This window comes from Piliocolobus tephrosceles, chromosome 11 (genome assembly GCF_002776525.5).
Source record: "Piliocolobus tephrosceles isolate RC106 chromosome 11, ASM277652v3, whole genome shotgun sequence".
NCBI classification, from domain to species: domain Eukaryota; kingdom Metazoa; phylum Chordata; class Mammalia; order Primates; family Cercopithecidae; genus Piliocolobus; species Piliocolobus tephrosceles.
Window position 1 is genome coordinate 109,354,152 of NC_045444.1, and position 22,926 is coordinate 109,377,077.

The 22,926-nt window shown below is 38.1% G+C and overlaps 1 protein-coding gene across 1 annotated transcript in view; it reads left to right on the top strand.

Moving 5' to 3' along the window:
- Positions 1 to 22,926, top strand: part of ACSL3 (acyl-CoA synthetase long chain family member 3) — an 81,283-nt gene that overhangs the window by 12,186 nt on the left and 46,171 nt on the right. Inside the window, exon 2 of the mRNA XM_023222241.1 lies at positions 15,521 to 15,579. The gene's annotated coding sequence lies outside the window, so the exon portion shown is untranslated. The remainder of the gene's footprint in view (positions 1 to 15,520; positions 15,580 to 22,926) is intronic.

Below are 22,926 nucleotides of genomic sequence, written 5' to 3' on the forward strand. Positions count from 1 at the left end.
GGTGTGGCGGTGTGGCGGTGGGGTGGTGTGGCGGTGGGGTGGTGTGGCGGTGGGGCGGTGGTGGGGTGGTGGTGGGGCGGTGGGGTGGTGGGGTGGTGGGGCGACTGGGCCGCTTTCTAGGCAGAGGCTTGAAGCAGTGGGGTGGGGTGGGGTGGGATGGTGACTTGGCTTTGGGAAAAATCCACAAGAAGGCCAGAGGGGCAGTTTGTGCAGAGGTCCTCTGGGATGAAACTGGATGCAAAAATAAATGGGCCACAGCATGCATGAGACAGGAATAAAAATAAAGCCGTCGCTTACCAAGCCGTCCATTGAGAGTAGACTGGGAAGATTAGGAAACTTGGAGGCTTGACTGTGCCAACTAGTAAGCAATATCTGTATCTAGTCAGTTTGCTTCTTTGGTCCTCAGCTACTACAAAAAGTTTAAATTTTATTATTACAGAATTCGGAAAGTTAACTTTTTATGATTTGAATTTTATGGTTAGGAATGTTACAATTTACCAAAATTATCTTCAGCAGTATTAAAACATCTATGAATAAAACAATGTACCTGATCATATTTTCTGTCGATTTTGGTGTTGTTCATGTATTAAGGCCAATGGGAAACTTTTCAGCTAGATTGGATATTATTTCATAATTTCATAGAGTTGTATGTTTTGAACAGAAATATTTTTAGTGTCTTCTCTAAGTTTACCATTCAATTTCTTGTTTAAAAGATCATAAATTGACCTAGTGTTTCAGGCATGTCAATACTGTTGCTATATAAATTTGTAGAAATTATAATGAATTTATATATTTGCTTTAAGTTTTTCTTCTAATAATGTGTGTTTGATGAGAAAATTTGGAAAATACATAAAAGCATAAATTCTACATTCTAGATGTAGCCAGTGCTGAGGTGTTTTCAGTCCTGATATCTGTTTGTGTGTATGTTAACAAAAGTGGAAATGTATTGTGTGTATTTAATATTTAACCTACTTCTTCTCATTTATCATATCATGAGCAATTCCCATGTTATTGAATGGTTTTGAAAATATTTTTAGTGGTTGCGTAATAGTCTACTATATGTACGTAAGGTACTTTACCCTTTCCCAATTATTAGATTTGCATATTTTCATTACCCCCTATTATAAATAGCAAATGGAAATTCTCAAGTAAATTTGTTTTTCTTCATTAAATATTCACAGAAGTGGGATTGTTTGGTCAAAAGATATGAAAAATTTAAAGGCTCTTAATAAAAATTACAGAGAGGTTGTACTTACATCTGTGCCCTTTAGTTTGAATGTGTCTTTGCATCGCACCTGTACTCGGATTTATTTTTTATTTTTTATTTTTTTTTTTGAGACAGAGTCTCACACTATCACCCAGGCTGGGCTGCAGTGATGTGATCTTGGCTCACTGCAATCTCCACCTCCCAGGTTCAAGTGATTCTCCTGCCTCAGCCTCCCGAGTAGCTGGGATTACAGGCGCACACCACCACACCGGGCTCAGTTTTTTAGTGTTTTTAGTAGAAACCAGGTTTCACTATGTTGGCCAGACTGGTCTTGAACTCCTGACCTCAGGTGATCCGTCTGCCTCAGCCTCCCAAGGTGCTGGGATTACAAGCGTGAGCAGCCGCGCCCGGCCTTGTACTTGTATTTATATATTGAAAACCAGAAGAAAGATGTTGTTTCATACAAATAATATTTTGTATAATTAAAAAAAAATCTTGGCTGGGCGCAGTGGCTAATGTCTATAATCCCAGCACTTCGGGAGGCTGAGGAGGAAGGATCACTTGCACCCAGGAGTTTGAGACCAGCCTGGGCAATATAGGGAGACCTGGTCTCTATAAAAATAATAAAAAATATTAACTGAGTGGGGTGGTGTGTGCCTGTGGTTCCAGCTGCTTGGGAGGATTATTTGAGCCTGGGAGTTCAAGGCTGCAGTGAACTGTGATCAAGCCACTGCACTCCAATGTGCGACAGAGCTAGAGAGACCCTGTCTGGAAAAAAAAAATTAGCAACCGAATATTTATTTTAGTTAAACCGGTCTTAATATAGACCTGATTTAAATAAAAAGCAATAATTTTGCTTATTGGATATATCCCACTGAAGGATGTGGAGAAAGAATAGAAAATTTATGGATTTACAGTTTTTAAATTACATTGGCTCACTACTGTAATCCCAGTACTCAGGAGGCAGAGATGGAAGGATTGCTTGAGGCCAGGAGTTTGAGACAGCCTGGGCAACATAGCAATAACCCGTCTCTACCAAAAAAAAAAAAAAAAGGACATAAAAGTAAAAAATGAATTGAAGAATTAAAAATTTTCACTCACGTGAAAATTTGGAGAGGTAAAGTTAGGAATAATTGTAAAAATTTAGCTTTTGATTTACTTTTTTTGTGTTATGTATAACCTGCTAATGTTAAAGATAATATATGCTAAGTGATCAGAACAGTGTCTGGCACTTATTAAATGCTCAGTAAATGTACCTGTTGTTGTTACTTTAAAAATTTCTCCTTCCAACTCTCTGAGGATTAGCTCATATAATACAGTGTCTCAAAGTTTTTATCACTGATAAAACCTTATCACTGATTTTATCACTGTTAAAATCAAGAAGGTTGGGGATGGAAGGAATGGGGTTTTTGTTTTTGAGTAAAAACCTTTGGAATGGTGGGTTGGAGGGAGGAACCTTGTGTCTATTCCTCATGATTCAGATCAGGATAATAATGAGTTGATCTGTATAGTGCCAGTTGAAATCTTGATTTTTATTCAATGAAATTAAAAAAATTCATTGGTTTGGCTTTTCACTGATTGATTTATATCCCATTCTGTATTCCTTTTGGTTCCTAGAAAATGATAGGAATAATTTCTGTAAATTTGACCTTATTGGTATTAACTTTCATATGGCAGTTTTAGAAAGAAGTGCCTGTGGAAGATGACTTATTGGTGAGGCGTCTTTCCTCTTTAATTACATTATGTTATAGCGTAGAAATGATTGCATCTGTGAACATAGATGGCCTTAGTGATTACCGCTTGACTGGTTGTTGAATGAGCTAATACTGACTAGAGTTTCTGCCCCTGCCTCCCTCCTCTTTTGGGTTGTCCAGTTCAGTGTCACAAGCACAGACATAATTCCTTAGCTTATTGCTGGGTTTTTTTGGTGATGTTTCTTTTTGTTTTCCCCTGTTTTAAAATTTTATTCATAAAATCAGCCAAAATTCATTGAACATATGCTAGGTAATACCTTGTAGGTTTCTTGGGATTCATATTTCAAAGATGCATCATTAGAGTGTTTACCTTGTTGAAGTAGAAAGTAAAACAGTAAACATACAATCCATAGTTAAAAGTGCTAATGTAGAGGTATATTCAAAGTATTTTGGGTTCTTAGAGGACTGCAAGCAGATATTAGAAGACTTCATAAAAGAGGTGACATTTAAGCTAGAGTTTGGACAGTTTCACCAGTATAAAAGTGTTGGGATTAATAAGCAGGGGAAGGAGCAATAGTGTGTGATTTGTAAATCATAGGAGCAGCTCTGATTCTGGTACCCATTCCCTACCCTCATGTGGGATAGCTTTTCTCAACAGGTGTTTGAGCAAGAGCTAATTGTTGCTTTATGGTTTTTGTTTTTGTTTGTTTTTGAGACAGCATCTCAGTCTTAGGCTGAAGTGCCATGGCACATTTGTGGCTCACTGCAGCCTCAACTTCCCCAGCTCAAGTGATCCTCCCACCTCAGCCTCCCAAATAGCTGGGACTACAGGCATGTGCCACCATGACCACCCAATTAAAAACATTTCTTTTTTGTAGACACCAGATCTATTTTGTCCAGTCTAGTCTTGAACGCCTGGACTCAGGCATTCCTCCTGCCTCGGCCACCCAAACTGTTGGGATTACAGGCATGAGCCACCATACCTGGCCCTACTTTATGACTTTAAAATATTTTCTTTCTGCCTATTTAAATTATAGAATATAAGAGTATTTATAAAAGTATACATTTATTCATACCCGCTATGTATCACATACTCTGCTAGATTCTAGGAAAGCAGAGAAATAAAAAGTCCCTGCTTCAAGAAGCTCACAGTCTATTGTGGGAAGACCAAAAAGCAAAGTTAAATAAAATACAGTTGTAATAAGTTATGTTAATGGTATGCCTGACGTGTCTTGGAAGCTCAGAGGAAGGACATCTAACCCAGCCTTGATGGAAGAAGGGAGAAAAAGGATGGAGGTAAAAATAGATGGAGAGAGTTCAGTCAAAACCTATATTCCTTTACTTCTGGGTAGAGCATAGTTTTTCTGAGTTAGGAGGGGATTGGAGATGGGACCCAGGGACATACCAAGCATGAAGGCGTGCGACAAGAACACACATGGGGATGCTTGGGGAACTGAAAGGGTGTGTTACAGGATAAGTCAGTTAACAATAGAGAGCAGGCAGCGGGAGGCCTGATAGATTGAGAAAGACAGTGGAGAGATCAAGGGGATTGGAGTTCTGGATGAAGTCAAAGGATTGTAGTGAAAGAGTTGGTGTGGAATAGGACTGGTTATGGTAAGAGTAGTTTTGGAGTTTTGAGCTTAAGAAATGGTTTTGTAGTTAGATTGTTTAGAGAGTGTCTTTTAAAAGTTAGTTTTGTGATTTTCCTTGTAATGAAGAAGTGGAGCAGATGATAACCCAGATGGAAATTTCTATGAAGGCAGGATCAGTTGAATACTTAGGGCTTGTTTATGTAAATCTGAACTTTGGTATTGAGAATGAAAAGCATCGCACTTTCATAGATATACTTTTTTGGTGAGAAACATCTATATTGGCATTTGTTGTTTTTATTAGATACTAACTGCAGTGACTGCTACATATACACTTATACCTTTATAAATACCTAGTTCAGAAATGATTTTGTAGGCATGTAACAGTTTTTGTTCTTCGCATTGATGTTTCTGGGGAGAATGGTGGACATAGTGTAAAACTGGCATATGTAATGCCTATATATTGTACTCCATCATGTGTTAGAAGATTACATGCTAGAAATTTGGATGGTACACTACCCAGAATCGTGAGTCACTATTTGGGAATTGTCCTTGATGCATGGATAATTTACCTGTGGATAATTGGGAGCTGACTCTATGTATGTGTATTTAAGTTAATAAAGTTTATTTATATTATATGATGCCAGAGTACGGGCATGTTAACTATAGGTGATTACAGTTTTTGTTTCTTGTTATTAATTTCAAATAGCTTTATGAAATAATTATATTTGCCATCTTTCTTAGATAAGTCAAGAACATAATGTGTTTCTTTTGCGCTCCTTCAGGGAGAGTAGGTTTAATTTATTCTTCCACTAGAAAGAAAGATATTGTGCTTTATTCACTGCTACACACCCAGTGCCCAGCATATAGGAGACACTCACATTTGTTGAACGAATGGATCAGTCTCTGCATCTCTGCCACCTAGCACGGTAATGAACATGAGATACTGAGTAAACATTTATTAAATTGAGTTGAAAGATTTGAATATAGTACCAGAAAATTTTTGGAAGGCCAACAATCTCACGTCAAAATGACCAGTATATACTTATTAATGGAAGCTCAGGAATTCCTGAAGAATAGACTTTCTGTTGATGAATATGTACTTGAATAACTAACTGGTTAAGTAATATATGCTAATGTAATTTTTAAAAATTTGTGCGATTGTGAAGGCAGGAAAGTGATGGATTGTTTCAGGCCAGGCCATCCACTTGCTGTACTTTAATGTCATTGCTGCTTGTTGCCTTCCCTGCCTTGATGACACTCCTGACAACACCCTCATCAACCTTTGTGTTTGTCTTTGGCTTCCAGGACACTGTTTCCTGTTCCTTTACCTTTCTTGTTGGTTCTTCTGGCATCTGCCCTTAATCCTGTATCCTACAACTGAATATACTGTTTCTGAGGAATTCTGTGTTCTATGAATAGAATCAGTGATGACTGTGACGTCTGCATCTTCAGCTGTTTGGAGCCCAAGCCCTGTATTTCTAACAATATACTGAATCTCTCTTCTGGTCTTTCCCACAAACTTAACATCCAGTCCTATATTCATGTGCTCGTATTTGTGTCTGCTGTTCTTGTACTCCTCATTACACGCCACCATTCTTTCATTCTGAAAATGTAGACTTTAATTTTCAGAGCCCTTACTCTATACATCGTACCTGACAGGTCCTACTAATTTTACCTCAGAGAAGCCTCTGCAGTTGGTCCTGTTTCTTCTGCGTCTACTGCCTTAAATTCTGCACTTCATCACTCGGGCTGTGGTAATAACCACATACCTGGAATCCCTTTTGATTTATTTTCTGTGTTGACCCCGAGTAATCATTCTTAAAAAAACACACACACACATTTAGGGCTGGGCACGGTGACTCACACCTGTAATCTCAGCACTTTGGGAGGCCAAGGCGGGTGGATCACCTGAGGTCAGGAGTTTGAGACCATCCTGTTCAACACAGTGAAACCCCGTCTCCACAAAAAATACCAAAATTAGCCGGGCGTGGTGGCGGGTGCTTGTAATCCCAGCTACTCAGGAGGCTGAGGCAGGAGAATCACTGGAACCCAGGAGGTGGAGATTGCAGTGAGCCGAGATGGTGCCACTATACTCCAGCCTGGGGGACAGAGTGAGACTCTGTCTCAAAAAAATAAAAAAAATTAAAAAAAAAATTGGTTAAATGCTTTACTTGAAAACCGATCTCATCCTATCTACAACATTTTCATTGCTAACTCCCCCCATGTATTTCACGTGTTCCAGCGATCTCAGGCTACTTGTGATTACTCACTCTGCTCATTCATGCCTCCCTGTTAGGCAGGAGTGAAGGAGGAATCAGAGCCTGGAGAGATTGATTCGGCTTTGTCTGTGGGTAATTATACTCATCCTGAATCTTGAAAGATGAGTTTATTTTGACAGTCTTCTTAGCTGCTTCTGTCTCTCTCCAATTCCATACCCCATTCCAAGTTTTGAACAGAAGAGTATGATTGGACCAACACATCCATGTTTTTGATGCAGGCTTCACTGGTCACAGGTCTGCTGGATACCTGTGGATGGCCACATTTGCCATAGTCTGCGGGGTTGGAGATAGGGACAGAACAGCATCACATATGTGAAACAGAGCCAGTGCTTCCCTCCCCAACAGCCATAGGCCAGGCAATGTGAACTGTGGGTTGACATCACTGGAGACTGTTTCAGAATCAGAATAAAGACCAATAATAAACCTTTTTTTTTTTTTTCTATTTATGGAATATGGGAGCTATGGAAAAGAGGTATTACTAGGCTGGTTGTTTGCTTCAGGGGTCTGCTTCTCATCTTTCCAGGACTTAATTCAGCTAATACCTCGGTTAAAATTTTTCTTTGATGCTGTGCAACTTACTGAATAATTTTTTACCTGCTGATCTGCAATGTCACTATTGCCATATATGTAAGTCCCATGACTATTTCTGGTTTTAAAATTCTGTATTAAAACAATTAGTGTTTTGATACAGAATAGGGCAAATGTGCATTAAATATGCTGTTTCTCAAAGTTTTTTCTTCCAGATAAATGTTAGAATTAATATATCACATAAGCATACAAAATAAACACGTAAGAAAAATCCTAGTAGGATTTTAATTGGGATTGCATTTGGTTTATGGGTTAATTTTGGCAGAATTACATTTATCCTTTCTACCCAGGAACAAGTCTGTCTTTTCATATATTCAGGGTTTTTTTGTGTGTGTGTGTCTATCAGCATTTTACACACACAGACATCCATATGTAAATATGAATGCTATATTACATGAAGTATTTCAAACTTGCTTTTGCTATTGTGACTATATTTCCATTTCAATTTCTAACTGGTGATTGATAGTATATTAAAAAAACTGTCAATTTTTATTATTTACTTGGTATCCAATTATCTTTGTCCATTCTGCCTCTGGTTGGATATTTTTCAAATGATTCCTACAGATTTTCTTGTCAGACAGGCACTTATCTGCACACAATAATGACTCTATCTTTTTCAGTATTCATAACTGTTGATTTGTTTTTTCATTGCATTGGCTAAAGTGCAGTGCTGTTCAGAAGGCATGCATTGAGAACCATAAATATAAGCCATATATGTAGTTTTACATTTCTAGTAGGCAATTGATTTGAATACATTTTATTTAATGCAATATATCCAAAATCTTATAAAATTTATTAGTTAACTGTTTTATGTTCTTTTTTTACTACTAGGTCTTTGGAATCCCATGTGTGGTTTTTTTTTTTTTTTTTTTTTTTTTGAGATGGAGTCTCGCTCTGTCACCCAGGCTGGAGTGCAGTGGCTGGATCTCAGCTCACTGCAAGCTCCGCCTCCTCGGTTCACGCCATTCTCCTGCCCCAGCTTCCCGAGTAGCTGGGACTACAGGCGTCCGCCACCTTGCCCGGTGAGTTTTTTGTATTTTTTAGTAGAGATGGGGTTTCACCGTGTTAGCCAGGATGGTCTCGATCTCCTGACCTCGTGATCTGCCCGTCTCGGCCTCCCAAAGTGCTGGGATTACAGGCTTGAGCCACCGCGCCCGGCCTGGAATCCCATGTGTATTTTACACTTAGATCACATCTCAGTTTGGACTAGCCACTGAGTGCGCAGTGGCACTTGTGGTTACCACGTTGGACAGCATAGAGTTAGAGCCTTCTTGATGTACAATAATTATGATCATAGTTGGCCTTGCTGTCCCTTAGTTGGATGGAAGTTGCTTTTCAGTGTGATGTTTAATGTTGATTTCTAATAAATATACTGTTTTGAAGTTTAAGCAGTTTTGTTTCTGAGTTAAGATGTTCCTTTAAAAGTTAATAATTGATATTCACTCCCCGCCCCACCCCTGAGATGGAGTTTCACTCTTGTCGCCCAGGCTGGAGTGCAGTGATGTGATCTTGGTTTACTGCAACCTCCACTTCCCGGGTTCAAGCAATTCTCCTGCCTCATCCTCCCAAGTAGCTGGGATTACAGGCATGCGCCACCATACGCAGCTAATTTTGTATTTTTAGTAGAGATGGGGTTTCATCATGTTGGCCAGACTGGTCACGAACTCCTGACCTCAGGTGGTCCACCTGTCCAAAGTGCTGGGATTATAGGTGTGAGCCATTGCGCCTGGCCTCACTTTTCTTAAATGCTTAAGAAAGTATAAGGTGTTGCTCACACCTTTCCCCTCCTACTTAGCCTGTTAAATATAGAGAATGATAGTAATGAAGAATTCTCATGGTGAAGCATCTTTGCACTCACAGTAAACAAACCATGCTTGGTTATGGTATATCATTCTTTTAACTCAGCTGTATTAGATGTGCTGACATTTTAGGATTTTTTCCTCATATTCATTAAAGAGATTGTCCTGTGTGGTATGTCAGGTTTTGGAATCAGCATTATATTAGCTCTTGTAAGCTAGGTAACAAAACTTCAGATCATTCTGGCCTAAAAAAATTGTTTTAAAACTTAAAGGAATATATGCACATGCTTGAGGACTTTTTAAAGTAATTTCTTAGTATAGTGTATTTGTGGAATATAAATTTTCTAAGTACTTGCAAGTCTGAAAATTTCTTTATTGCACTTGCAATTGTTTGGGAAATTAGCTGAGAGTAGAATTCTAAGCTAAAACTTTCCCTTAAAACTTTTAAGGCCTTGTTCATAGTTGCCTACCTTCCTGTGTTTCTGAGACATCTGGTGCCAGTATGATTCTTACTCCTTTGTAACAGCGGTCTCCAAGCGTTTTGGCACCAGGGATCCAGTTTCGTGAAAGACAGTTTTTCCACGGACAGGGGTCGAGGCGGCATAGGGGTGGGGCATAGTTTTGGGATGAAACTGCTCCACCTCAGATCATCAGGCATTAGATTCTCATAAGGAGCGGACAACCTAGAACCCTTGCATGCGCAGTTCCTGTTCCTGTGAGAATCTGATGCAGCTGCTGTTCTGACAGGAGGCAGAGCTCTGGTGGTAATACTTGTTCACCTGCTGTTGCTTACCTCCTGTCAGGTCTGGGACCCGGGGGTTGAGAATTCCGGCCTTACAGGAAGGGTGACCATATATCCTGATTTGTCTGGAATACCCCTAGATCACACCTTTTTTTTTTTTTTTTTTTTTGAGACAGAGTCTCGCTCTGTCGCCCAGACTGGAGTGCAGTGGCGTGATCTTGGCTCACTGCAACTTCCGCCTCCTAACTTCAAGCAATTTCCCTGCCTCAGCCTCCTGAGTAGCTGGGATTGCAGGCAGGTGCCACCACATGCAGCTAATTTTTGGTATTTTTAGTAGGGATGGGGTTTCACTGTGTTAGCTAGGATGGGCTGGATCTCCTTATCTTGTGATCCGCCCGCCTTGGCCTTCCAAAGTGCTGGGATTACAGACGTGAGCCACCGCACCCGGCCCAAATCACACTATTTATTTATTTATTTATTTATTTATTTATCTATCTATCTATCTATCTATTTATCTATCTATTGAGATGGAGTCTCGCTCTGTCACCCAGGCTGGAGTGCAGTGGTGCAATCTCAGCTCACTGCAAGCTCCGCCTCCCAGGTTCACGCCATTCTCCTGCCTCAGCCTCCACAGTAGCTGGGACTACAGGCGCCCGCCACCGCACCCGGCTAATTTTTTGTATTTTTAGTAGAGACGGGGTTTCACTGTGTTAGCCAGGATGGTCTCGATCTCCTGACCTCGTGATCCGCCCGTCTCGGCCTCCCAAAGTGCTGGGATTACAGGCGTGAGCCACTGCCCACGGCCCCAAATCACACTTTTTAATAGTACCTCCTTTTATTCTGATATGTATCTTTGTTTGTTGATCAGTTATAGAATCACCTTATTTGTAGGTGGCTTGCTTTTTTTTTTTTTTTTTTTAATTGTTGTTGTTTTTCTTGAGACGGAGTTTTGCTCTTGTTGCCCAGGGTGGAGTACAATGGCGCGATCTTGGCTCACCACGGCCTCCCACTCCCAGGTTCAAGTGATTCTCCTGTGTCAGTCAGCCTCCCTAGTAGCTGAGATTACAGGCATGTGCCACTATGCCGGGCTAGTTTTGTATTTTTAGTAGAGACGGGTTTCTCCTTATTGGTCAGGCTGGTCTCAGGTGATCCACTGCCTTGGCGTCCGGAAGTGCTGGGATTACAGGTGTGAGCCACCACGCCCAGCCAGACTTTCCGGTTTTTTTTTTTTTTTTTTTAGGAAGATTTGAGGATATTCTTATACTCTGTGCTTTGATAATTTACATGGCTGTGTCTAGAAGTCAGTTATCTTTTCCCTCGTTGATCTGCCCAGTCCTCTCAAACTGAAGACTAGTATTTATCAGCTCTGGGATATTATATTGCAGAATGCTTCAGGAATTTCTGCTTGCAAAATGTTTTAGGAATTTCAGCCTCTTCGCTTTTTCTTTTTATTTCTGGAAACCTTGTAATGGGACTTGAATCTCTTGGATTAATTTAACACTTTGTTTTTTAAAATGAGAATCAAATTTCCTATATTCTACCCCATTTGCTTATGCTCTTCTTTATCTGGAAAAGAGTCTCCACCTCATTTTCTGACACTTGTGTTGACTCCTTAATTTCAGCTGCTATTAATTTCAAAGAGCTTTTTCTTATTTTTATTCCTTCTGTTAATATATAGCATCCCATTCTTGTTTCATAGATGGCAATAGCCTTTCATGCCTTTGAGAATATTACATAGACATATTTAAAAATTTCCCACATTTCCTACGTTGTCTGTTTCCACTGAGGCACCTTTTCTTTGCTGTTTGTCTCTTTCTTTAATAGTGATGGTTTTTCACAAATACCTGATGATTAAGAAGTTTTATCTTCTGTCTGGATTTTGAATTTTTAAATGGTTTTCCTGTTTCTAGTTTCTTTTTCCACAAATAAATTCTCAACATTGGCACCAGGTTTAATATTATGAAACGGAGATCCGAGTATGTCATCCCTCTGCTAATCAGAGTATGTCATCCCCCTGCTAATAAAAGTTAGAAGACTTTGAAGAGATCTGGATAATGTTTCAACCAGTTAGGGCAGCAAACATGCACAGTGGCAATGAGGCATTTGTTTTCTAGGGCCACTGCAACAAATCACCACAGATTGGGTGGCTTAAAACAACAGAAATTTATTCTGTTAACGTTAATAGAGACCAGAAGTTCAAATCAGTGTTACTGGATTGAAATCGAAGTATCAGCAGAGCTTTGAAGGCCCCAGGGAAGAACGTGTTCCTTGCCTCTTTCAGCTTCTAGTGGCTGCTGGCATTCCCTATTATCAGTCCAATCTTTCAGGCCAGCATCTTCCAATCTCTCTGCTCCATCTTCATGTCATCATCTCCTTCATGTGTGTCGAATCTCCTTCTGCCACTATTTATAAGGACATTTGTGAGGGCATTTAGGGACCACTGGGTAATCTAGGGCCTTTTTCCAAATAAGGTAACATTTGCAGATCCTAGGGATTAGGGCCTGATACCCTTGAGGTCCTTTATTCAGCTTACCACAACTACTTAAAGAGTATTCTGAAATTTCTATTTTCTTGTATAAATAATTGTTATTACTGCCTGCAGTTTTTGTCTGCTTGAACAAAAATACATGCATCAACTCAGTTTATAGTGATTTCCTTGACCTTCTCCACCCTAGACAAAAGGCTGCAATCGCCAGTTTTCCTAATGCAGCTGATGCACTTCTCATAGTTTTTGCCATGTTAAAGTGATTTGTCAGGCTCTACCACTGACTAGGAATTCTTTTTTTTTCAGTACTATGGTGTCATTCTTAGAATGCACAGTGTCAGGTCTGAAGTTGAGTAAGGCATTTAATAAAAGTTGAAGAGTTTTTAACATTTATTGAGGGCCAATTACATACCTAGTAGGACCTGTCACCTTGGGCCATTTAATAAACAAAGCAGTGTAAAGTAAGCATGGCACGTAAGTTTCTCCAGGGCATGTTTCTCAAAAGGGATTACTGGGTCATAGGAATCCACATTTTCAGCTTTTGCTAGATGCTGCCAAATTGCTCTCTTAACTGGCTCTACTTCCCCAAGAGTGTCAAGATGTATCTTGTTTGCCATATTCTTGCCAACACTTGTGAATTTTTTTCATTAAAAAAATTTAATGGAGGAAATGATGCTGTTTTAATTTGTATTTCCTTGATAATTAATGAGGTTGACCATTTTTAATAGGCAATAAACAATGTGGAATTTTCTGTTAATATACATAGCCTGCTTTCTCCTGTTGCTCTTTTTTATTTATAGAAATTGTACAAATATGGATATGAATTATTTATGGATAGCACCATTCTCATTTACATATGAGGAAACTGGCATAAGAAATTATTAATAGCAAGAAGATTTTTAAGTCATTTCCCCCCTGGATAAATAGATGCATGACCTTGTCTGGACTCATAGCTAATACGAAACAGCAGGGATTCTGAACCCAGTAGTATCTGAGTTTAAGGTCTGTCTTTTTTTTGAGACAAGAGTCTCACTTTGTCACCCAGGCTGGAGTGCAGTCGCACGATCTCTGCTCACTGCAGCCTCTGCCTCCTGGGTTTAAGCGATTCTCCTGCCTCAGCCTCCCGAGTAGCTGGGACTACAGGTGCATGCCACCATGCCTGGCTAATTTTTGTAATATTAGTGGAGACAGGGTTTCACCATATTGGTCAGGCCGGTCTCGAACTCCTGATCTCAGGTGATCCACCCGCCTCAGCCTCCCAAAGTGCTGGGATTACAGGCATGGGCCACCACGCCCGACTTTTTTTTTTTTTTTTTCTTTTAATTTATTTATGTATTTATTATTTTACTTTAAGTTCTGGGATACATGTGCAGAACATGCAGGTTTACATTGTATACATAGGTATACATGTGGCATGTTGGTTTGCTGCACCTTTCAACCCATCATCTAAGTTTTAAGTTCCACGTGCATTAGGTATTTGTCCTAATGCTCTCCCTCCCCTTACCCCACTCACCTCCAGGCCCCGGTGTATGAGGTTCCCCTCCCTATATCCATGTGTTCTCATTCTTCAGCTCCCACTTATGAGTGAGAGAACGTGTGGTGTTTCTTTTCTGTTCCTGTGTTAGTTTGCTGAGAATGGTGGCTTCCAGCTTCATCCATGTCCCTGCGAAGGACATGAACTCATTCTTTTTTATGGCTGCAAGGTCTGTCCGTTTTTACAAAAATTAATAATGAATTAAAAGTTAATGAAGCAGTGGTATGTATGTAGCATTAAGTGATTCAAAAAACCTTAGCTTTTAGCTCTACTTGTTAATATATTCTTAAAAATAACTGTATAATGACTACTAACCTACTTTTAGCTCTACTTGTTAATATATTCTTAAAAATAGCTGTGTAATGACTGCTAACCTGTTTGCTTCACAGATGGTAGAGAAAATCATTGAAATAAGATTTAAAAGTGTTTTTTATAAGCAATGTATTAATATCACCACGTGTATATCTTAATACTATTCTTTATCATCATCATGGGTAAATGAACACAGTCTTTATAGTATACTTTTTGAGTTTTGGAAATACCTTATTTTTTATAATAGATTTTATTTTTTAGAGCAGTTTTAGGTGTACAGCAAAATTGAGAGGAAGGTGCAGAGATTTTTCATATGCCCCTTCCCCTACACAGGCATAGCCTCCCTCTTTATCGGCATCCCCCTACCTCCTGAGAGTGCTACATTGGTTATAACTGATGAACCTACATTGACACATCATTACCACCCAAAGTCCATAGTTTACGATAGGGGTCACTCTTAGTATTGTGCCCTCCATAGGTTTTAACAAATACATGATGACATGTATCTACCGTTATAGTACATACAGAATAGCTTTACTGTCCTAAAAGTCCTTTTGTGCTCTGCCTATTCATCCCCCTCTGTGCCCTAACCTCTGGCAACCATGGATCCTTTTACCATCTCCATAGCTTTTTCTTTTCCAGAATGTCATATAGTTGGAATCATACAGTACATAGCATTTTCAGATTGTCTTCTTTCACTTTGTAATATGCATTTAAATTTCCTTCATATCTTGTCGTGTCTTGATGGCTCATTTCTTTTTAACACTGACTCATTTTCCATTGTCTGGATGTACCACAATTTAACCATGACTTTATTGAAAGATATGTTGATTGTTTCCAACTTTTGACAATTATGAATCAAGCTGCTGTGGACATGTTTTCAACTCTTGGGTAAATACCAAGCACTGTGGTTGCTGGATCATATATATGGGGTATGTTTAGTTTTATATGACACTGTCAAACTTCCATAGTGGCTGTACCATTTTGCATTCCCACCACAATGAATGAGAGTTTCTCCACATCCTTGCAAGCATTTGGTGGTGTTAGTGTTTTGGGTTTTGGGTATTCTTACTGGCGTGTAGTGTGTGTACTATATATTTTTGAAGAAAGGTTACATGATAAAAATATTGTTAGATAGTGTGATAGATTGGTGTTTCCAGAAAAACTCACCAGAAACTTTTCATGTGAGGTTTAGAAGTAAAATACTTCCAGGAAAAAGTTAGCATTCGGCTCTGATTAACTGGACTATGAGTAGTAATGGTTGTCTTTTTTATGTTTGTTTTGACAGGTTTTGACACAAGGGCACGTATCTTTGAAGCACCTAGTACCTCCTACCATTGTCAACTGGTAAAATATTTAATTTTTTATTACAATAGATTTCTTTTGTTATAAAATATATTAGGTTAAAACCAATTATGGTTAAACTGACCAAAAAATTGTAATTCTCATTTTATGATTGTAGAACTATGACAGTTATAGAAAATAGTTTTATACTTACTTTAATTCCATATAAATCAATTGGGACATTAAACCATGTCATTGAGCAATACTGTCTAGCTTCCTTTCCTTAACTTGAATTTCACTAAGTGTCTGCAAGGGATTTGAATTCAGTAGCCTCTTTATTTTGGATAGTTTAGCATGAATTAGACTTACTACCATTTTAATATGTGATGGTCATTTAAAATTTGTATTAATGTTACTGTAAATTTGTAACTACATTTTAGTAGAGATTGTAGTTTCAAGGGCTTTTTGTCAACCTATAGAAGGTTCTGCATGGTTATTGCAGTTGTCATGGGGCATAAGAAATATAGCACAATTTTATTTCTTTCTGTGTCATCTGAAGTGAATTAGAGTTTATGAAATTTTAGGGCAAAAATTTAAGGATCAAGTGACCTGAAGGTTTTTAGCATTCTGTGAAATGAAAATAAAATTGAGTAGGACTGCTATAGGAAATAGTCTCTGTTGGTAAAGTGCTTTGATGACGTAAAGGCAGTAAGCATTTTATCCATTAGAATCATGATAGTTGACATCTTCCTTTTCAGGATCTCATTTCAAAGTCTTTTTTCACATCAGTTGAATGTATTAATCTTGACATTTTTAACTGATTTTAAAAGGAAATCACACAAGTAATATGTTTATTATTAAAAACTGTAAGCAATGTAGGAGCATCTAAGTAAACAGGAAACTCCTCTGTTCCCCCTGGGTCTTTTGCTAGGAATTATCCCTTATTTTCATGGAGTGTATCTTTCTAGACACTTTGTTTGCGTATCCAAGATTGTCATCTTTTAATGAAATAGATGTGATGGAAAAAGGAATATACTCTGTCCACTTTAATAGTACGCCTCACTTTGTTTTAGACATGTCTGTGCCTACGTCTCTTTGAGGGATATACATGATCAAATTAAGAGTGCTTTTGAAGTGACTAAGTAAACCCATTGTAACACAATACTCCTCTACAAATTTCTTTTAGTAGTTAATGGGTTATGGGAACTCCAAACTTTGAATGCTTAACTAAGAATGCATCAAGACAGTTTAGTAGATTTACAATAAAATTGAAATTGCAAAGATAATTATGGCATATTAAGTGATAGATTTTAAATAGGAAGACATTTATAGAAATGACTAATTACTGTTGAGGATCAGCTAGGTTTGGGTAGGCGAAGAAGTGGTTTTGGAGCTTCAGTGCATTTACGTGTGCTCAGTAGGGTACTTAGGATATTTGAGGAGGGAAAAGGACTTCAGAAACTGATGTGGGAGGGCGGTGCACAGGGAAGAAGTACTATGGTACAGTGACAAAGATAACTTTGTCATAATTTTGCCTAAAAAGAGAAGTAAGACTCATTGTCATGTTATTTAGGTTAACTGTACGATGAACTAAAGGGGGAATGTCATGAACTACTTGGGAAACCCAGTGTTTTGAATCCCGAAACTTAGAATTCAACCTTTTCACACTTGGAAATTGCTTATGTTCAGAAGTCCCATGATTTAAGAGATAATGTAAAAATGGAAGTTAATTCACATTTGTACATGTCCTTTGTGTTATTGTCGGATTGAAACATTTTAAACTTCTTAAAAAATGTAGGGAAGCAAATTTGAATTTGTATGTGAAAGTGACCTAGTGAGAAGTAGGGAAGGAGACGGAGACAGCAGCAAGTTTGCTCCTCCCTTGGTTTCAGAGGAAAATGTTTTTTAAGAGTTGGGCCAGATATTTCTCATAGCTACTTAAGGTGATCCTTTTTTCTGTGTCTTCTGTTTTTTAAAATGTAATCTAGTTTTTGAGCACTTGCAGAAAAACTGCAGAGGCCAGGGAATGACACAACAGAGAATGGAGGTGACGAGAGGGAAGACAACTGGTGATCTTAGTAGCTTCGGTTTTGAAACATGTTGTTCAGGAAAAGCTTTTTTTAGTGGTAAACTAATTGGGAATTTGTAGGAAGAAGAAAACATGTTGTAAAGAATTTAAAGATAAAAAAGTGAGTAATATTTGAATGCAACACGAGACTATTGACTAAAGGAAGTGATTGGGTGTTTAAACCTCATTTTTAGCTGTTTAATCTTTACATGGTACAAATGAAGGCAATATGTTAATTGTGATGCAGGTAATTCTGTATATTTCCACAACATACTTATAAGTTCTAATTATATGTTATTTGCCTTTTCTTAACTTTGTGTTTTTAGATGCTCCATGCAAACTACAGATAAGAAACTGGGCTTTTGGGGGTGGGAAGGGAAATGGAGGAAGAGAAAAGGAAACATCTAAGTAATCTTACTGAATGATATATAAATCATTAAAATTAAATAAAATATATTCTGGGTAGACTTAGCTTGCAAAATTATCTTAAGCTATTGTAGCTCCTATAAATGGAATAAGCATTTTAAAATCATCTTGAAAATCTTCAGAAACTTTAATTATTTTACATTCTCAAAGGTTAAACATAACCAGAGGAGCTATCTTCTCTCAAATATGCATACTTTGTTCATTATATTTACTTTTGCTAACTTTTTTTTTGTATGTTTGGAAATGTTGCATTTTTCCTCTGTCCTTTGGATTTTCTTTAATTTTATTTTTTATTTTGTACAGGGGGAAAAAGAAGTTTGTTTGTTTGTTTATTTATTTATTTATTTATTTATTTATTTATTTATTTATTTATTTTTGAGACAGAATCTTGGTCTGTTGCCCAGACTGGGGTGCAGTGGCGTGATCTTGGCTCACTGCCTCTATGTCCTAGGCTCTGGTGATTCTCGTGCTTCAGCCTCCCAAGTAGCTGGGATTACAGGTGCGCACCACCACACCTGGCTAATTTTTATATTTTTTAGTAGAGAGGGGTTTTTCTCCATGTTGGAGAGGCTGACCTTGAACTCCTGGCCTCAAGTGATCTGCCCACTTCAGCCTTCCAAAGTGTTGGGATTACAGGCGTGAGCCATTGCGCCTGGCCGAAAAGAGGTATATTTAAAAGTGAATTTGTTACTTCAACACACATAACCGTCACTTAAAAATTAGTCTCTCTGTTCACTTGACTTGGTACAGGTTCATGTAATGCCAAATGTAGTACGTAGCTGGATTGAGTTGGAATTATGAAGATCCTCAAATATTGATGAGCCAGGTTGATGTCATTAAGTAATCTAATAGTTCATGTTCTCCTGAAATATTTGTATAGCTGACTTTCTCATTAATCATTTTGTAGGAAATGATTGGAATAAATAAGGAGTAGTACTAAAAGAATAAAGAATCCTGTTCAGTATTGTCTTAATCAATTTTGGGAACCCTAGGCATCAGTAGAATATAGTCTTAAAATTGATCTAGTTGAACTGCATCAATATTAATGTGAGCAAATTAAGATTTAGTGACCTGCTCATGAGCTCTTAGTAATTGGCAGCAGAGCTCAGTCTAGTCTAGTGTATGTGTTTATGCACGTATGCATGTGTGTATATGTATTTAAAATCCGTGTGTGAATCTAACTGAAAAAGATGTATATTCCCTTGCCTGATTTCTGTTTCCTATTTATTTTTATCTAGAAGACGGGATAAAAACTGTTTTTTAAAGAAATAATGGGTCTTGATCAGTTTTGGGGAAATCGAGGGGACTGTATTTATAGTTCAGGAGAGTACTCAAGTGTCGTACTGTTATTTCCGCTATCATACTAATAGGACTGAAACAATTTTAAAATTACACTGGATAGCTGAAACTTAAAGAATTGGCTTTGTTAAACTGCTTTTTAATTTAGATGTATTCATGCAAAAGACTTGCTATAATAAATGTTCCTCCCTCCCTTCTTTCCAATATATATCTTTAATGCTAACGTTTCATTTTCTGAGGTTAAAATAAATACAGGCTTAATAGTTTTCTTAAAAATAAAATACCAAATTATTATTTCCTCATAAAGCTTCCTAGTTGTAAAGTGAAACTTTATCTAATCCGGATAGTAATATGACTGAATCTTCTAATAATGTTTTTAATTGATTTCCTGTCCAGAGTCTTTTTGACAATTTTATTTTTGTATTAAGGAAGTTCTTACATGGATTGACGATCTCAATTTCAGTCTTGTAGTCATTGCGATGTCATACATTGCAACTGTGTGGTCATAGTTGAAATCTTTGAAGTTGTTGAAGGATTGTGTTGGGATTTGGAGAGGAAAAATTCTTTGTCTTTACTAAATACAGTAAGAACCACTGTATTACGCATAATAAGTTAGTCTGTGTGTTGTTGATATTTGTAAGAATTTAAAACAACTTTCCTACTTTTAGGTCTGCTTTTTTGGGGAGGGAGGCAGCAGGATATATAGTAAGTAAATGTTTTAAAACCATTCTGTTGAACTAGGTGTGTATTTTTATTATGCTTTTAGCTTTGGATGCCTGAGAAGCAAACATGTTTGTGAGAACCAGGGTGCCCCTCTAAAAAGAAACTCTTTCCTGGTAGTAAATAATAGTCTCTGGTTGCACTTTCCATTACAACTCTGAGAGACTAAATCTGGGTAGGAAATAGTTCTTTCTGCCCTTCTTGACCCTAGTTTCCGATTTCATAATACATGATTTGCGTCATTCTTCTGGGACTCTTTCAGTCTCTGTAGAATGTGTGTGACTGTCACCTAATTTTGTGGAAAGGAGAATCTCAGAAGTAGTGTACTAAAGGACACTTTTTTCTCCCCAACAATAAGATATTCACCACAGAGTTTATTAAGAGAGTGTGGGGGCATTAAAAAGTTTGGACATGCCTTGGGAGACATGTAGGTTAAAATCCTACCTTACCTGCTAGTTGTAAGTGCCTTTGGGCACAATCTGTTTGAAATTGGCGTATGTGAGAATTAAATGAGATAGTATAAAAAGTTCCCTTCACTGTCCTTGTTTGCCTGTGCTCAGAATTGTTTCCCATTTATTGCTAGCTTGGTGAAAAATTGCAGCCACATTTCATGCTAGCAAATACGGATTCCTTGATACCCAGCATTGTGCAAGCCGCTCATTTATACTTCATTAGAGATAAAATGCTAAGCCATGTTATTATTAGTGTTTGCAGATATGAACAGTTGTATAGTATTGATGCCTGAGTGTGGTAGGCTGAAAGAAAAATACAGAGGAGGAAATCAGATTGAGTGGTGGTCAGGATTAACCGAGAATTAAATTGTGGCATATCAAGATGCCCCGTCTGCAGTATTTTCTCCTTTTCTGTCCTCTCTTCCCCTGTCCTCATCCTCTGCTGCCTTTGACTTTGTGGGAGCATTTCTAAGTGTTGGGGCTCTTCCCCTGCTCTGCAAGTTGAGTTTTCGGGTTCCTTTTCATGATGGTGGTGGACGTGAGGGGCATAAAATATCTGCTTGCTCTATTAGTAGAGTGCGAATATAATACCATTGTTGAGTTCTTCCCTCCTGTAGACATTGTACATGTCTTAGATTCTGAGGGTGACTCCCGTTTTCTTTGTTCAGTCCACGAGTTTTGTGGAGGTTAATTTCACAAGTCTGCCAATTTTGGGTTGAGGTACCATGTTGTATCTCTCGTGTGCCTAAGAGATTCTTAAAACCCCAGATCTAAGCAGGTAGAACCATTTGATACATTAGTCTGAAAGTGATCCCTGTGGCAGCCTACTTTTTTCCTGTTTTTCTCTTAGGAAAACACATCATCTCTGATGGAAGCTTTTCTTCCTTCTCTCTTTTCTCTTTTTCTTCCTTCTCTCTCCTATTTTTTTTCTCTCCTCCCCCTTCTCCCGCTTTCTGCCTCCTTTCCCTCTCCTTCCCTTCCCTCGCCTCCGCATGCCTCCCCTGCCCCTTCTCACCTCACAGGGTTGTTTTTTCTCACAGGGTTTCTTTCTTTCTGACTTTGTCTTTTCACAAAGTCTTGCTCTGTTGCTCAGGCTGGAGTGCTTTGGTGCCATCACGGCACACCACAGCCTCAACCTCTGGTCTCAAGAGATCCTCCCACCTCAGCCTCCTTTGTAGCCGAGACTACAGTCATGAGCCACCACTCCTGGCAGAAGGCTTTCATATGAGCATTTGTAGCAATTTTTTTTTTTTTGAAAAATTGGGAGTTGTTACAGGGCATTTGATTATGATATTAATAATATTCTTTAATAGCTGTTTTTAACATAAAAGTTTATTTTAACATCCACTTTATACCCTTGGGAAGTTTATCATTTGTAAGTGATTTCCTGGGTGGTGGTTAAGCTCTATTACTTTATGTACAGTTGTTTCATAACACAAGATGTGAATGACACAAAATCCTGTCTGGTCTCCTCTTCCTCCACTCTTTCCAAGTCACCTGTGTTCTTCCTCTCAAATAATAGAGGTCATACTGAGAAGAGATCTTCCTTATACTTGATTATTATGATTTAAAACAATTGCTAATTAAAATGTAGGATGTAAATAACTCTTTGATATAATGCAGTTGACCATTTGCATAGAACATTTTAAAAACACACTTCAGATGTTTGAACCTAGCTATTTATCACACAGTTTTATATTTCAAGATTTTGTTTGCTCACCTTTGTTGTGTAAGTAGTAATAGGTCATTTTCTTTTAATGCGGTTAAACTTAATTCATCTTGTTATTTTAATTACCAGTTCTGAGAGTTTAGTGAAGTTGAGAGTTGTTAAATTCTTCATGGTGAAAGATTAATGGACTTTGACCTGCATTTAAATATTTAGGGATAATTTCTTTAAAACCTTGACTTGCCTGTATCTTTTTCTATAATCAGGCATGAAGTCAGGCATGCCCGTGTGTACATTCTTCTCAGTTGGCAAGGTGTCATAGAAGTTCTTCTAGGTCAATGCATGTACATGTAGCTTATTTTTAATGGCCGCATAATAATCTGTTCAATGGGTATATATGTTTTTCAGGCATTCTTTGATTAATGAATCTTTAGATTATTTTCTATTTTCGTTTTTTTGCCACTGAAACAATACCCTCCTGTCTCTCAGGGTGTGTGTGTGTGTGTCCAAGTTTTATCTTCAGACTATATTACTACTAGTTACAGTTAACTACCTATCCCCAAATCTGTAAATGTCTTCCTGTGACCCTGACACTACTCTGTCGTGATTCTTAGTGATTTCAATATCCTTCTAAAACTGTGGTCTTATTATTTCATACTCCAACCTGCCTTTGCTACTCCTTTTCCATGACCATTCATTCTCCCATTCTCCTAGATGACTATTTTATACTTCCTCCTTAATTTTTTAATATCTTCCTTTCTGCCTCCCTCCCATCCAAT